Source organism: Lepidochelys olivacea, assembly GCF_965140295.1.
Source record: "Lepidochelys olivacea isolate rLepOli2 genome assembly, chromosome: 10".
NCBI classification, from domain to species: Eukaryota; Metazoa; Chordata; order Testudines; family Cheloniidae; genus Lepidochelys; species Lepidochelys olivacea.
In genome coordinates this window covers 12,362,683-12,376,927 of record NC_140420.1, presented here as the reverse complement: position 1 = coordinate 12,376,927, position 14,245 = coordinate 12,362,683, and the positions used below count along the sequence as shown (strand labels likewise).

At 44.2% G+C, this 14,245-nt stretch overlaps 1 protein-coding gene across 2 annotated transcripts in view; it reads right to left on the bottom strand.

Annotated features, from left to right (window-relative positions):
- Window positions 1-14,245, bottom strand: part of MAD1L1 (mitotic arrest deficient 1 like 1) — a 562,567-nt gene that overhangs the window by 126,549 nt on the left and 421,773 nt on the right. The gene's annotated exons all lie outside the window — the stretch shown is intronic.

Below are 14,245 nucleotides of genomic sequence, written 5' to 3'. Positions count from 1 at the left end.
CAACAGAATCATTCAAAAATCTCCTGCCTTCTCTTTGACACAGATGTTCACAAGTCACGGGTTGGGAAGGGACAAGGTGTACCCGAGGTTCACCTGAACCTCAGATCATCTGCAGACACCTCATCGGGCTTCAGCATCCTCTTATATTCTACAGTGTTTCATTAAAGCATCTCAGGTGGGCTGAAAGGGTCTACATTAGGACTACTCAGGAAAGTTAAGACAAACTAACATTTAAAGTGGATTAGTTAAACTGCATTAAATCCCTGTATGGACACACTTATTCCGAATTAAAATGGCCTTAATTCAGTCTAGTTTAATTCATCTTAATTTAAAAGTCAATTAAGCTAAAGCAAAGCAAGGGCTGATATACACCGAAAACTTACATCAGCATAGCTTTGTCTCTCAGGGGTGTGGATTTTTCACCTCCCTGAGAGACGTAGGTATGCCGACTTAGGCCCTGGTATAGACAGTGCTACGTAGATGGAAGAATTCTTCTGTCGACCTAACTCATGTCTCTCAGGGAGGTGGATTAACTATAGCAATGGGAAAACCCCTCCTGTTGCTGTCGTGAGCGTCACTGTAGCGTTTTATGTGTAGACATAGCCTAAGGCCACTTTACTTCAGAGGGCATCCACACAGGATATAATGTGCTTACACTAATGCATTTTAATGTCACACTTTTTGTTACTTTGTCTTAACTTTCCTGCATGTCCCATGTAGACAAGCCCTCAGATTCCACATTATTTAATGCACCACCCCTGTGCCCCAACCCTACTTCAAATGTCCAGGAGGGACATTTATTGTGAAAACTTTATTCACTGAGGCACTGCTATAAAAGAAAACTACTGATCACAGGAGGGAGATGAAGCAAGTGAAGTACTACAAAACCCTGTTCACAAGCACAAGAGGCCCTCTTGCTGGTACATTGCACCCGCTCATGAACTTGAGAAGTCGGTGCATCCCTGACCACCCGCTCTTCCCTTTCTTCCACATTCATCACTGTACGACATAAATCAGTCCTTCATGGGATTGTTATTCTGCAGCTACAACCCTTCCCATCATCTACGTTGCTTCTGGCCCCTTGATTAATGGAGTAATCAGCCTCTGAAATCAAGAGGTTAATTGGCAGCTCTGACCTCAATATTCTCCCAGTCTTCATTCAGCTCTGCATTCCGAAGACAGAACTGTTAAGGATAAAATCCTACATATGAAAGTAAAAATTCACTGACCACATTTCAGTGGTCATATTTCACCATTGTCAGAGATGGCATTGGCTTTAATATATCTCAGATATCCGACGTGGATAAAATTAAAAATTTCTAATAAACACAGGACAGCCTTGGAGAAGTAAATATGCCTCTTTTCTGCAGATCTTAAAGTATGCCTTAGCTGAATTTTATAAACTCAGGAGGTTTACAGGGCTCTAATTCATGAACTAGATAAATGGCTCTGTACACAACTGAGGTCTCTTGCTACTCACTGATATAATGAACAGTTAGGGTGTTGGTCCCTTTTTGTTCTTTAAACTAATGTCTCATCATGGTCATTATGCATATGCCGTGTGCCCACTGGACTGCAGCCCTGCAAGCAGCACACCTTATGGAAGAAGACTCCTTAGTGCAGAACTTGTGATCAGGAGTCTTGAGTGGGGTAGTCTTCAGAGACCATTTCTCTGCTGCCTCTGAGATTAAAACAATGGAGGCATTTTACATAATATGTCCAGTCTCATACACAGCAAGACTTGAGCTAGGTAGGTACAGCTCAGGTTTAACTGGAATACAGTAAAAGCCTTACATTTCTAGAGGGCAGTCTCCTTTTCTCCCCCGCTCTAACCCTGCCTGTCAGGCCCCTCCCTGCTGCTGTTCTTCCCAGTCTTGTTATGCTTTCAGGCTTCTTCATTAGTTTTGGCTTATTATCACATCTAAGGCCCCTGCCAAAGGGCTTTGTCTACAATAGGAAAATGACATATTGCTGATAACAGGTGTCAGCAATTGATACAGCAACTGAATGTGGTTTAGCTGCAAGTGTAGACAAAGACAAAATGTGTTCAGCACTGCTTCAGAAACTGGGGTTAAAACCGGTTTGCCTTTTTCTACACTTGCAGCTAAATCACATTCAGCATCAGTTCAGCTGAGTCCGCAGCTGCTAACGAATGTCAGCAATGACTGGCTTTCCAAAGTGGTGCCTCTCGCTTGGGTGATTCCCAAATTCATTCAGGATTGTGTTCAGTGCAGTGTCTAAACACTTTCAGTTCTGGTTTTCCTCTCCCACCTTTGCATTTTATATTAATAAAAATATTTGTTTGAAGGGTTGTCCCAAAGGGGCTCCCAACCCACATTTGCAATAGCTCCACCCTCCAGGTGATTCTCTGTTGGTAAAAGCCTTCCTTTTGGAAGCACGATACAGTGGTTAGGGTGCTAGCCCGTGACTTGGGAGACCCAAGTTCAATTTTCTGCTCTGCCACAAACTTCGTTTGTGACCCAAGGCAAGTCACTTAGCCTCTCTATGCCTCGGTTCCCCATCACTAAAATGGGGATAACAGCACTTCCCTTCCTCACCAGGGTGCTGTGAAGAGAAACACACTAAATTCATTAAACCTTCTGAGGTGCTCCAAGTAACGAGAGCCATATATGCACCTAGAACAGATCACTGAGACTAAGCTGTTTGGGGCAAGGCCTGGCAAAACTGCTTTAAACCACAATTGGTACAAGGTTCAAGAGACACTTCAAGAGAGGAGGGTGCATTCGGGGCAGAGTGGAGGTGTATTAGTAGAACAGGTTTCAGATGACAGCATTACCGCTGCCATCCACTCTATCCACCACTGACAAGAACAGTGAATGGCTTGATTCTCTAGTGTTCCTTCACAACTTTTGGAGAATTACATTTAATTATATCTTTAAAAGACAGCGTTTGAAAACTCAAACTCCTATGTTTGGTGCGCTCATTACAGTCACTGTGTTTGACGGCTGTATATTTGCATGAAGTGGCCAGGAGGAGTTGCAGGTGTGCTCTGCAGAACTCTTGAATGGAGATGGCACATTGGGTAGATGCTCTTCATGTCCCAGAGAGGGGACAACAGGCCATCCTGTGCAGAAGTGCTCTGGGACAACAAGATAGCAAGAACACTATTTGATAGGACTAAGCCTTGCTTCTTTCTTCATTCAGGCACCACAAACATGGTTTATTCTGGCTGGAGAAGATTAAGAGGAGGGAGAAAGAGCAAAGAGCGTGAGAATGAGTTATAAAATTATACTGCCAGGAGTGCTTTGCATTCAGGGCAAACTCCTGGACAAAATCCAGCCTATATTGAAGAGGGTCATGGAAAGAAACCCCTCTATGAAAAATCACATTCATTTGTTAAGAAATCAATAGCTCCGAATTATTAACTTCCTCTTAATAACAATACCTCCTCTTCAAACTTCTTGTATTTTCAAACACTCACATCAACTTTAATGAATAATTCACACTATTTTGGATAGATAAATAAATTATGGAGTGGGTGTTTTTTGTCTTTCATATTGAAAATGTCACTGCTTTTTATTCTATTGCTTTTAGTGCTCGCAAAGTTTGAAAATGAGCCACAGATTCAACATGGAAATATTTAGGCTCTGGCTTTCGACCCAAATTACAGGAGTTCAGATAGGTCAGTCCCCAGTCATTGGGGGTGAATTAATGATGTCGACGGAAGAACTCTCTCCCGTCGGCATGGAGCGGCTACACTAGAGATCTTTCAGTGGTGCAGCTGCATCCGTACAGCTGCGCTGCTGTAAGCTCTCTGCTGTAGACATGGCCTGAGGCTCTGCTGTGGAGCTGCCTATAGCCCCACCCTAAGGAGCACACAGGTATCCTGGAAACTGGAGAACAGCAAGAAAGGCACCAGAGCAGATCTAAACAGCTGCTTAGAAATGCCTGAGCTCCACACACGAACTCTGGTTAAGGTTACACTGCTCTGTTTCTGAGCATATGGGGTCACTCATCTAACAGGCTAACTGCAAAACGTATCTCCCTCAACACCATAACCCTCCCTCTCTCTCGGCCAGCGGTAGGCAAACTATAGCCCGCGGGCCGCGTCCAGCCTGTCAGACCTTTTAATCCAGCCCTCGAGCTCCTGCGGGGGAGCGGTGTTGGGGGCTTGCCCCAGTCTGTGCCTGCCGCGGCTCCCAGAAGCAGCGGCATGTTGCCCCTCCGGCTCCTACACATAGGGGCAGCCAGAGGGCTCCGCACACTGCCCCCGTCCCAAGCGTTGGCTTTGCAGCTCTCACTGTCTGGGAAGTGCGGCCAATGGAAGCTGCAGGGGCGGCGCCTGCAGACGAGACAGCACACAGAGCAGCCTGGCTGGCGCCACGCCTCCGCATAGGAGCCGGAGTGGAGATATGCCGCTGCTTCCGGGAGCTGCTTGAGGTTAAGTGAAGCCCAGAGTCTGCACCCCTGACCTCCTCCCATGCCCCAACCCCTGCCCCAGCCCTGATCCCCCTCCCGCCCTCCGAACCCCTCGGTCCCAGCCCGGAGCACCCTCCCGCACCCCAAACCCCTCATCCCCAGCCCCACCCTGGAACCTGCACCTCCTTCCCACAGCTCGTACCCCCTCCCACACCCTAACCCTGTACCTCAGCCCAGAGCCACCTCCAATACTCAGAACCCCTCTGCTCCACCCCCAGCCCCTTCCTGCACCCCAAACCCCTCATCCCTGGCCCCACCCCAGAGCCCTCACCCCCTCCTGCACCCCATCCCTCAATTTTGTGAGCATTCATGCCCTGCCATACAATTTCCATATCCAGATGTGGCCCTCAGACCAAAAAGTTTGCCCACCCCTGCGCTAGGCCATTAAACCACTCCATTTGCAAGATTGCCTTAAGAATGTGTTGCTGATGTCGCTGTGGGTGATGCTTAGTTCCTACCAATCCTATTCTGTGTCAAACAAGGACTAATTAGTTTCATATTTCTAGAAATAGAGAAGTGGAAGTCAGCACCATCTCAGTTTCACGGGGTCTGGGATCAGATGCGGAGGTACTACTCTCGTGGCTCCAAGAAGCAAGACTCTACCAGCCTATTCCTCTAACACTTACCCAGGCTGCCTCTATGCATTTCCATAATAACCTACTGAGTTTGCAAAGTTGCTGCTGAGTTACTCCAATATTCCTCTCTAACTCCCTATCTACCTACACTCTGCCACCCTCTTGTGCTGCCCCATGTACCTCGAACCCTTAGAGTCATTCCCCTTGTTTAAACCTTGGGCTGAAACCTTTGTCAGCTTTAGTTTATGATAGACACGCTCTGTAAAGAGTTTGTGATACCGTGTGAAGGACACCATATAAAAAATGATTGCACTGTATTAAATAAAGGCTAATAGGAGAGAAGCAGAGTATTTTCTGACCTAGGCAAGTTTATGATCACCTCTCTCTAGAAATAAAATTTGCTAGATTTTATGGGACTGTTTGTACACAGGGGTGAGGCGAAGTAGGAGGGGAAGAACATGCAATCTGAATGGCATAGCAGTTCCGTACCAGGCTTATATCTCTCTACGACTGCATGGTCTAGTGGATTTGATTTAGGCTTTGGAAACTTGCAATTTGTAACATTACAACCATGAATTATAACTTTTCTTAGAGGTAAAAAAAAGTTTTAAACTAAACAGACGGCACTGGTTTCTCGCTTCCACTAGAGCAGCTATCAAGTCCTAAATGGTATTTATTTTATCTGTCAACATTAGCTTATTTTTAAACTGCATATACTATATGGCTCAGCCTCCACCTCCCTTTGTGTACTGCCCCCACAATCTCCATCCACAACCAAGTCCTTCACATAATTTAAGGAAGAATTTTCAAAGATAGCTTTATTAACTATATACTTCAGACTATATACTATATCACTATATCCTTTATTAACTAAGTATCTCTACTGTCATGGGTTGCCTGAATACTGACTCTAAGGTGTCACAGAATCATAGAATCATAGGATAAGAGAATCAGAAGGGACCTCTGGAGGCCATCTAGTCCAACCCCCTGCCCAGAGCAGGACCAATCCCAACTAAATCATCCCAGATAGGGCTTTGTCAAGCCTGACCTTAAAAACTTCTAAGGAAGGGGATTCCACCACCTCCCTAGGTAACGCATTCCAGTGTTTTACCACCCTCCTAGTGAAAAAGTTTTTCCTAATATCCAACCTAAACCTCCCCCACTGCAACTTGAGACCATTACTCCTTGTCCTGTCATCTGCTATCACTGAGAATAGTCTAGATCTATCCTCTTTGGATCCACCTTTCAGGTAGTTAAAAGCAGCTATCAAATCCCCCCTCATTCTTCTCTTCCGTAGACTAAACAGTCCCAGTTCCCTCAGCCTCTCCTCATAACTCATGCGTTCCAGTCCCCTAATCATTTTTGTTGCCCTTCGCTGGACTCTCTCCAATTTCTCCACATCCTTCTTGTAGTGTGGGGCCCAAAACTGGACACAATACTCCAGATGAGGCCTCACCAATGTCGAATAGAGGGGAACGATCACGTCCCTCGATCTGCTGGCAATGCCCCTACTTATACACCCCAAAATGCCATTGGCCTTCTTGGCAACAAGGGCTCACTGTGTCCAATGATTGTGTGTGTGTTTTCCCTACCAATATACACGAGGACTTCAAACGCCATTTCCAGTTGCAGAGATCAGAGAGGTTTAAAGACCCTTTGCATATGGAGTTCTACCCATGCAGAAGAATTACACCTGCTCAAATGGCTACTGCCAGGGTTCTGAGAGTCGTGAACACCCTGCCCTACTTTTTCATGGTCGGGAAAAAGCTGAGGACCAGTAGGCTACTGCGGTCAGCACAGAGAAGGGAGGCTGATCAGCTTGTCAGCCAATTCATGAAGCTCTGGGAGTGGGAGCAGATTCAGGCTGAACCTCCTCTCTCAAATTAATACTGCGCTGACATGGCTCCATATAGCAGGTATGGAGGAGTCATCAGGCTACTGAGCTTTGCAGAGGAGTTAAGCAATGGGGGGCGGGGGGCGCGGAGGCAGCCCTTCTCCCCCCCTTCCAGTTGCCAGGGGGAGTGTCCCTGCAAGCTCCTGGACTGTGCAGCGTACACATTGTCCCTGCAAAGTCTAATGTATGAAGTCTCTGCTTCCCCTGGTAGCTGCTGCATGTTCCACAATACTCTAGAATCACTTTCATCCCATCCAGCTTTTCAAGGCCCTACAGAACCTTGCCGCACCATTCATCTCTATTCCCTTTTTCTCTGGCTCCCTCACATGGACCCTTGGTCCTGCTTCCATCTTCTTGCCTTGCTGCTCCCTTTGTTTTTCTTCTGATTTTCCAGCATGGATTGAGAGGGCATTTCATGCACAAGAGACAAAAATAACCCAGCAACTACCTCTCTTTCAACCTACCAGGCAACAGTTTCCCAAACACAAACCTCACCTCTACAGTAATTAACATACTAAAATTGTGTCTCTGTACACATGCACACTTCAAACACAGGAGGGTATGAAATGGTAGAAATGTTTTATAAGCAAGAGGTTACGATTATCACACTAGGCATAAGTGTGAATCAGGGAATGAGTTATGCAGGTCACCCTGAGCAAGTCACAATACAACCTTTTTAGCCATCCCAGCCAGCAAATATTGAGCATGTATCACATACATGACAGACCATCTATGTCAGAGAATAAGACAGATTTTTTTTTTTTTAAAATGATTGCAACTAGTTCTTGGGCTACAGTCCCAGATAATATGAATAGAGAGCACGGAGGAGTGAATTCTACATTTGGGTGGAGAACGGGAAAAACTTGTCTTCAGTTAGCTATTTTACAGAAAAAGGCAGTGGTTTTGAGGTTGTGGGGACCACACACACACACACACACAGTAATTACATGTGTTACATTGCAGAACCACCAGATATTATCACAGGCCTTTGACTGCCTCCCCTGCACTCTACCCACTAACTCATTTCCACTGGGACACGACTATTATTGCTACTGCCACCAACATTTAAAGCCTCTGATGTGCATCAAACAGCGGCTATTTCAACAGATAAACTGCACCTGAAATATTTGTTTCTTCTCTCCTCCAAAATGAGGAATTTCCCACAGGGATTACACACTCATCCAAGCTGCAGGGTGGACAACAGCCAATCCTGCACCAGAGGCATGTTTAAAGTTCACTGCTTCATCACTTATCAGGGCTAGAGACGGGAGCTTTATGCCATTGGAAAGGAGCAATTTCTAGCTTCCCACAGGAACAAAGAACTTTTACTTTTATGCCAGAAAGTTCCCCAGATACTGGACATTAAAATTCTGACATTGCTATTTATGGAAAGGCTATTTTAGATCATTTGATAGGTTTCTAAATTGTGTATGTTATAACGTCTCCCTTTCTCTCAATAACCCCTCCTTCCCCCTGGTCTTTATGGTTGGACTCTATGATACTAAAGTAGCCTGTCTGTATATGCAGAGGGATATAAAAATAGTACCAAACCCAAACATTTAAAATGCTCTAACCCCAGAAACCTAAAACAGCTTTTCTGGAAAATATGTGGCATATACAGAACACATGATGGGGTGGGGTAGAATAAAGGTGTTATTGGCTCTCACTTGGGATGCAATGAGCAAAAACTCAGGTTGATAAAAACTTTTAACCCCAACCTCACCCGGTATATTTGTTATTTTAGAACATAAGAACTGCCATACTGGGTCAGGCCAATGGTCCATTTAGCCCAGTATCCTGTCTTCTGACAGCGGCCAATGCCAGATTCCTAAGGGAATGAACAGAACAGGGCAATTATCAAGTGATCCATCCCGCCATCCAGAACCTGCATCCGGCAGCCAGAGGCTTAGGGGTTCTCTACGGTTTGTGACGGAGCAAGGCCAGATGGCTATAGTAAAGTAATGGGAGATAGATATATTAGCCACAGGCTAAACAAATCCCTGTTACCAGAATAAGCAAATGGCAGAGGCTCCAGGTCAATTAAGACCTGGGGCCAATTAAGATATTTCCAGAAGGCAGGGAGAATGCTAGGTTGATTGGGACACCTGAAGCCAATCAGGGGCTGGCTGAAACTAGTTAAAAGCCTCCCAGTTAGTCAGGTGGGTGCACAGTCAGGAGCTGTAGGAGGAAGTTGCACTGTTGGAGAGACTGAGCAGTACACACCATATCAGGCACAAGGAAGGAAGCAAGCCCTGAGGTAAGGGTGAAGTGGATCTTGAGGAAGTGGGGGCTGCTGTGGGGAAGTAGCCCAGGGAATTGTACACATAGCTGATACTATTAGGGTCCCTAGGCTGGAGCCTGGAGTAGGGGGCGGGCCCAGGCCCACCCACCCCCCTTTACCCCCCTGATTAATCATGGAGACTGGGAGACAACAGAGACTGTGCCAGGGAGGATAGCTTCTCCTCACCACCCTTGCTGGCTTTATGATGAAAATGGCTCAATACGCTGTGACCCTTGCCTCTAGAGAGAGGAGAGCTATGTGGAGGGCTACAGTGAGCCTCCGAGGCTAGTATAATCTGCCAGGAAAAGCGGGACCCACGGAGACAAGGACAGAGCTTTGTCATAGCTTACAGCACTGCAGTGGCGTAGCTGCACTGCTGTAGTGCTTAGTGAAGACGCTATCTTTGTCAATGAGAGAGCTTCTCCCTTTGGCACAGGTACTCCAGCTCCCGTCAACATAGCACTGTCTACACTGAGGTCGGTATAAGTATATTGCTACAAAGTGTGGATTTTCCTTAACTCTAAATCTTCTTTGACCCTAGTTATTTCTTTGGCCTTCACAACATCCCCTGGCAACAAGTTCCACAGGTTGACTGTGTGTTGTGTGAAGAAGTACTTTCTTATGTTTGTTATAAACCTGTTGCCTATTAATTTCATTGGGTTTTAAGCCTGGTTCTTGTGTTATGTGAAGAGGTTCTTTAGTCACTTTCTTCACACCATTCGTGATTGTATAGATGTTGATCATATCCTCCCTTAGTTGTCTTTTTTCAAAGTTGAACAGTCTTTTTAATCTCTCCTCATGTGGAAGCTGTTCCATACCCTTCATCATTTTTGTTGTCCTTCTCTGCACCTTTTCCATTTCTAATATATATTTTTGAGATGGGGTGACCAGAACTGTAGGCAGTATTCAAGGTACCATGGATTTATACAGTGCCACCATGATATTTACTGTCTTATTATCTATCCCTTTCCTTATGGTTCCTAATATCCTGGTAGCTTTTTTGACAGCTGCTGTTATTATTATTATGTTTTCCAATATATATTGCTTTGCATTTATCAACACTGAATTTCACCTGCCATTTTGTTGCCCAGTCACCCAGATCTGTGATATCCCTTTGTAACTCTTCACAGTCTACTCTGGATTTAACTATCTCGAGTAATTTTGTATCAGCCGCAAATTTTGCCACTCGCTGTTAACCCATTTTTCCAGATCACTTATGAATATATTGAACAGCACTGGTCTCAGTACAAATCCCTGGAGGACCCCGCTATTACTACTCCACAGTCTGAAAACTGATAATTTATTCATGTCCTTTGTTTCCTGTCTTTTAACCAATTACTAATTCTTGAGAGGACCTTCCCTCTTATCCCATGGCTGCTTACTTTGCTTAAGAGCCTTCCATGCGGGACCTTGTCAAAGGCTTTCTGAAAGTCCAAGTACACTATATGCACTGTGTTGCCCTTGTCCACATGTTTGTTGACCTGCTCAAAGAATTCTAATAGATTGGAGAGGCATGATTTCTCTTTACAAAAGCCATGTTCATGGAATCATAGAAGATTAGGGTTGGAAGAGACCTCAGGAGGTCATCTAGTCCAACCCCCTGCTCAAAGCAGGACCAACCCCAACTAAATCATCCCAGTCAGAGCTTTGTAAAGCCAGGCCTTAAAAACCTCTATGGATGGAGATTCTACCACCTACCTAGGTAACCCATTCCAGTGCTTCACCACCTTCCTAGTTAAATAGTTTTTCCTAATATCCAAACTAGACTTCCCCCAACTTTTCCCCAACAAATTGTGTTCATCTATGTGTTTGATCATTCTGTTCTTTACTACAGTTTCAACCAATTTACCTGATACTGAAGTTATACTTATTGGCCTGTAATTCCCAGGATGGTCTCTGGAGTCTTTTTTTAAAACTTGATGTCACATTAGCTATCCTCCAGTCATCTGGTACTGAAGCTGATTTAAGGAATAGGTTACATACCACAGTTACTAGTTCTGCAGTTTCACATTTGAGTTCCTGCAGAACTCTTGGGTGAATACCATATGGTCCTGGTTACTTATTAGAGTTTAATTTATCAATCTGTTCCAAAACCTTCTCTCTATTAACACCTCAATCTGGGACACTTCCTCAGATTTGTCACCTCAAAAGCATGGCTCAGGTGTGGAAATCTCCCTCGCGTCCTCTGCAGTGAAGACTGATGCAAAGAATTCATTTAGCTTCTCCACAATGACTTTTGTCTTCCTTGCGTGCTCCTTTAGCCCCTTAATTGTCCAGTGGCCCCACTGACTGTTTGTCAGGCTTCCTGTTTCTTAATTTTTTTTGCTGTTAGTCTTTTGCTAGTTGCTCTTCAATTTTTTTGCCTGCCTACTTATTCTTTTACACTTGACTCGCCAGAATTTATGCTCCTTTCTATTTTCCTCAGTAAAATTAATATTTTGAAGACATACACAAGTGTGCTACACTATACATTAGACTAATTCTCCTTCTGACCCCTGATGGACTTTATGTATTGTTACGAGTTCTAGCACTCATTTCCCAGAGCCAGTACAGCTCCCTCCACTCCCCAGGTAAGCCAGCTTTACCAAAAGGTCAGACTGGCATTTTGTTTGTATTCATGCCCCCAGACTAATGGAACTGCTTCTGCTGTGAGCAGCAAGGAGGCAAGCCAGTGGTTCCTAGAAGATCGAGAGGAAAAAAATGCAAAGCATTTTACCCTCCCAGCAGGAAACAAATACCACTGCCAACTCTTTTTTGTTTGTTTTATTTTTAAACAGAGGTTCTCACATTTTGAACTTTTCAGCGAGAAGGTGCAACCTCCATTAGATCCCTCTATTTATATTTAACTCCTTGATGATATTTAGAAGTAGTGACACCACCTCAAACACATTTCATACCAAGGAAGCACTGCCTCTTTACACCAAACAGTTCAACCTCCCCCCAGCCCCGCCTTTGTTCCTCTTGCTCTAGTAAGGGGTCCATCTGCTAATTAACTACACTAGACATTTCCTTTGTGCACGCTTTAAAATGTCCTTGCCCTCTTCTCTCAAGCTCAAAGAAAAGCAGGTCCTGACCCATTTTATTGGTCCATTTTTCATATTCTACTTTACTTCCTGGAGTCCACTTTATGAAAACAATTCTTTATAGATAATACTGCTGAGGATGAACAAAATGATGGTTCACCATGGAGCAGCGAAGCAGGGGAAAATCCTTTCAAATAGCAAAACTGCAGCAATGTGACAAATGTAAGGGTGAACAATCATGTTTTCCCCAGAGGTTTACAAGATGCTTGGTAACAGAGCCATCACCTGGATAGCGAGACTTTCAATCATATTATCATGCCTTTGAATCCTGTATTTCCATCACATGATCCTGAAGTGTTAATGTTAATGTGAAGGGCTATTCCCATAACTACACACTGCACTAATTCTGCTTCCCTTAGTAATGCAGAACTGAAGTCTCCTCAATCCTGCAACAACTGTCCCAAGACCAGCAGTAGGAACCAAACTAATTGCTAGGCTGGGAGATAAGGTAGCATCATGCTCAGCCCAAAAGCAGAGTCTTATTTTCAGACTTTTGAATTATTCATCACATGCTAACTTTCAAACTATTTCAGTTTTAAATGTTTAAATATTTAATAATTGGGCATTAAATATTAATATAATTTTATTAGAAATGTTGGAAGTTGGGCACTAAGGCTCTAATTATTAAGTTTATCACTGGCAACTGATTGGCTAGGCAGAGTGGCTTTCTAGTTTATTAAAGAGAGAGAGAGAGAGAAATAAAAACCAAATACTCAAAGAACTCTAATTCAATATCACATAATGATCCCCTCTAACTGGGCCATTCACACTTTCCAAAAACCCTCTCCTTCTTACAAAAGAATGGAAGAAACTTATGTAGTTGCAACAGGTTGAAAAGTCTCTATCCTTCAGTTTAAAGGATCTGCGTGTCTGATCTAGATATCTCATACAGAGATCAGTCTCAGTTTAAAGACAGCTGAGAAGTCTTTGTCCACCAGAAGAACAACCCCCCCGCCCCATCCCAATGGCCTGTGATAGAATTAAGGGAACATATTACACCTGATTTGCAATAGAAACAAAGAAGAAGCAGATTCTTCCCTTTCTCCTAATATAGTGTTCAGATGAGACAAAACTGGACACAAGAGCAGTACATACTGCTGTCTGTTTCCTCGCCAGCAGCTTCTGCCTTCTATTTTCCTTAAACAGATTACACAGTTCTTTAACCAAGATCCATGCAGAGGGAGAGCCCATCTTCCTGTCTCTCTATATTATGAGCACACAATCCCTACTGCGCTGGAAATTGTATGGTTTACACAAAGATGACACGTAAGCCCTGGAATTATATGCAAATGAACAGATCCGTTCTTCACATCTTACGATTACAATTCTGACTCTCAAACAACCGCATTGGGTAATTTCTGCACCGGCTTTCAAACAAGGGGCACCTCTGTGTTATTAACATCTCACTCTGGCAAGCAGTTTGTCACCTTTCACAAAAATGATCTGAAAAGACACCAGCAATTATCCTCAACGAGATTATTGGGTGACTATGTCCCAGCACAACAGCTGGAGGCTAAAGTGACATAATATTCGCTGGGAAAACTCCCTTCCCAAGTTAAGAGAACATGGAACAAATTAAAGCAAAAATGAACTGAAATGCAAACAAATGCAAAACAAAAAAAATAATGAAGCTTGTTCTTTTGGCCTTGATCACCTCTGTAATTTCACCAGAAATATGTCTTTAGTAGGAAACCTGACCCTCCTGTACTCCAAAACCTCAAGAACAAAACCTTGAGGAGGAGCCCTTGCTGACTGAAGTGTTTTGTGGTTGCTGAACCAGCGAGTTCTTTCTACCAGCTTACAGGGAGACCAGTCTTGAACAATTCTTTTTGGTACTGTGTCTTGGATGCAGACCTCTTCTGAACCAACACCCCAAAACCCATATTCAGAAATCTCTGCTGAGGGACCCAGAATAACACAAGAAAATCCTGACCAGCTGTTTGTGATAATAGGAAAAGTGGATGGGAGAAAG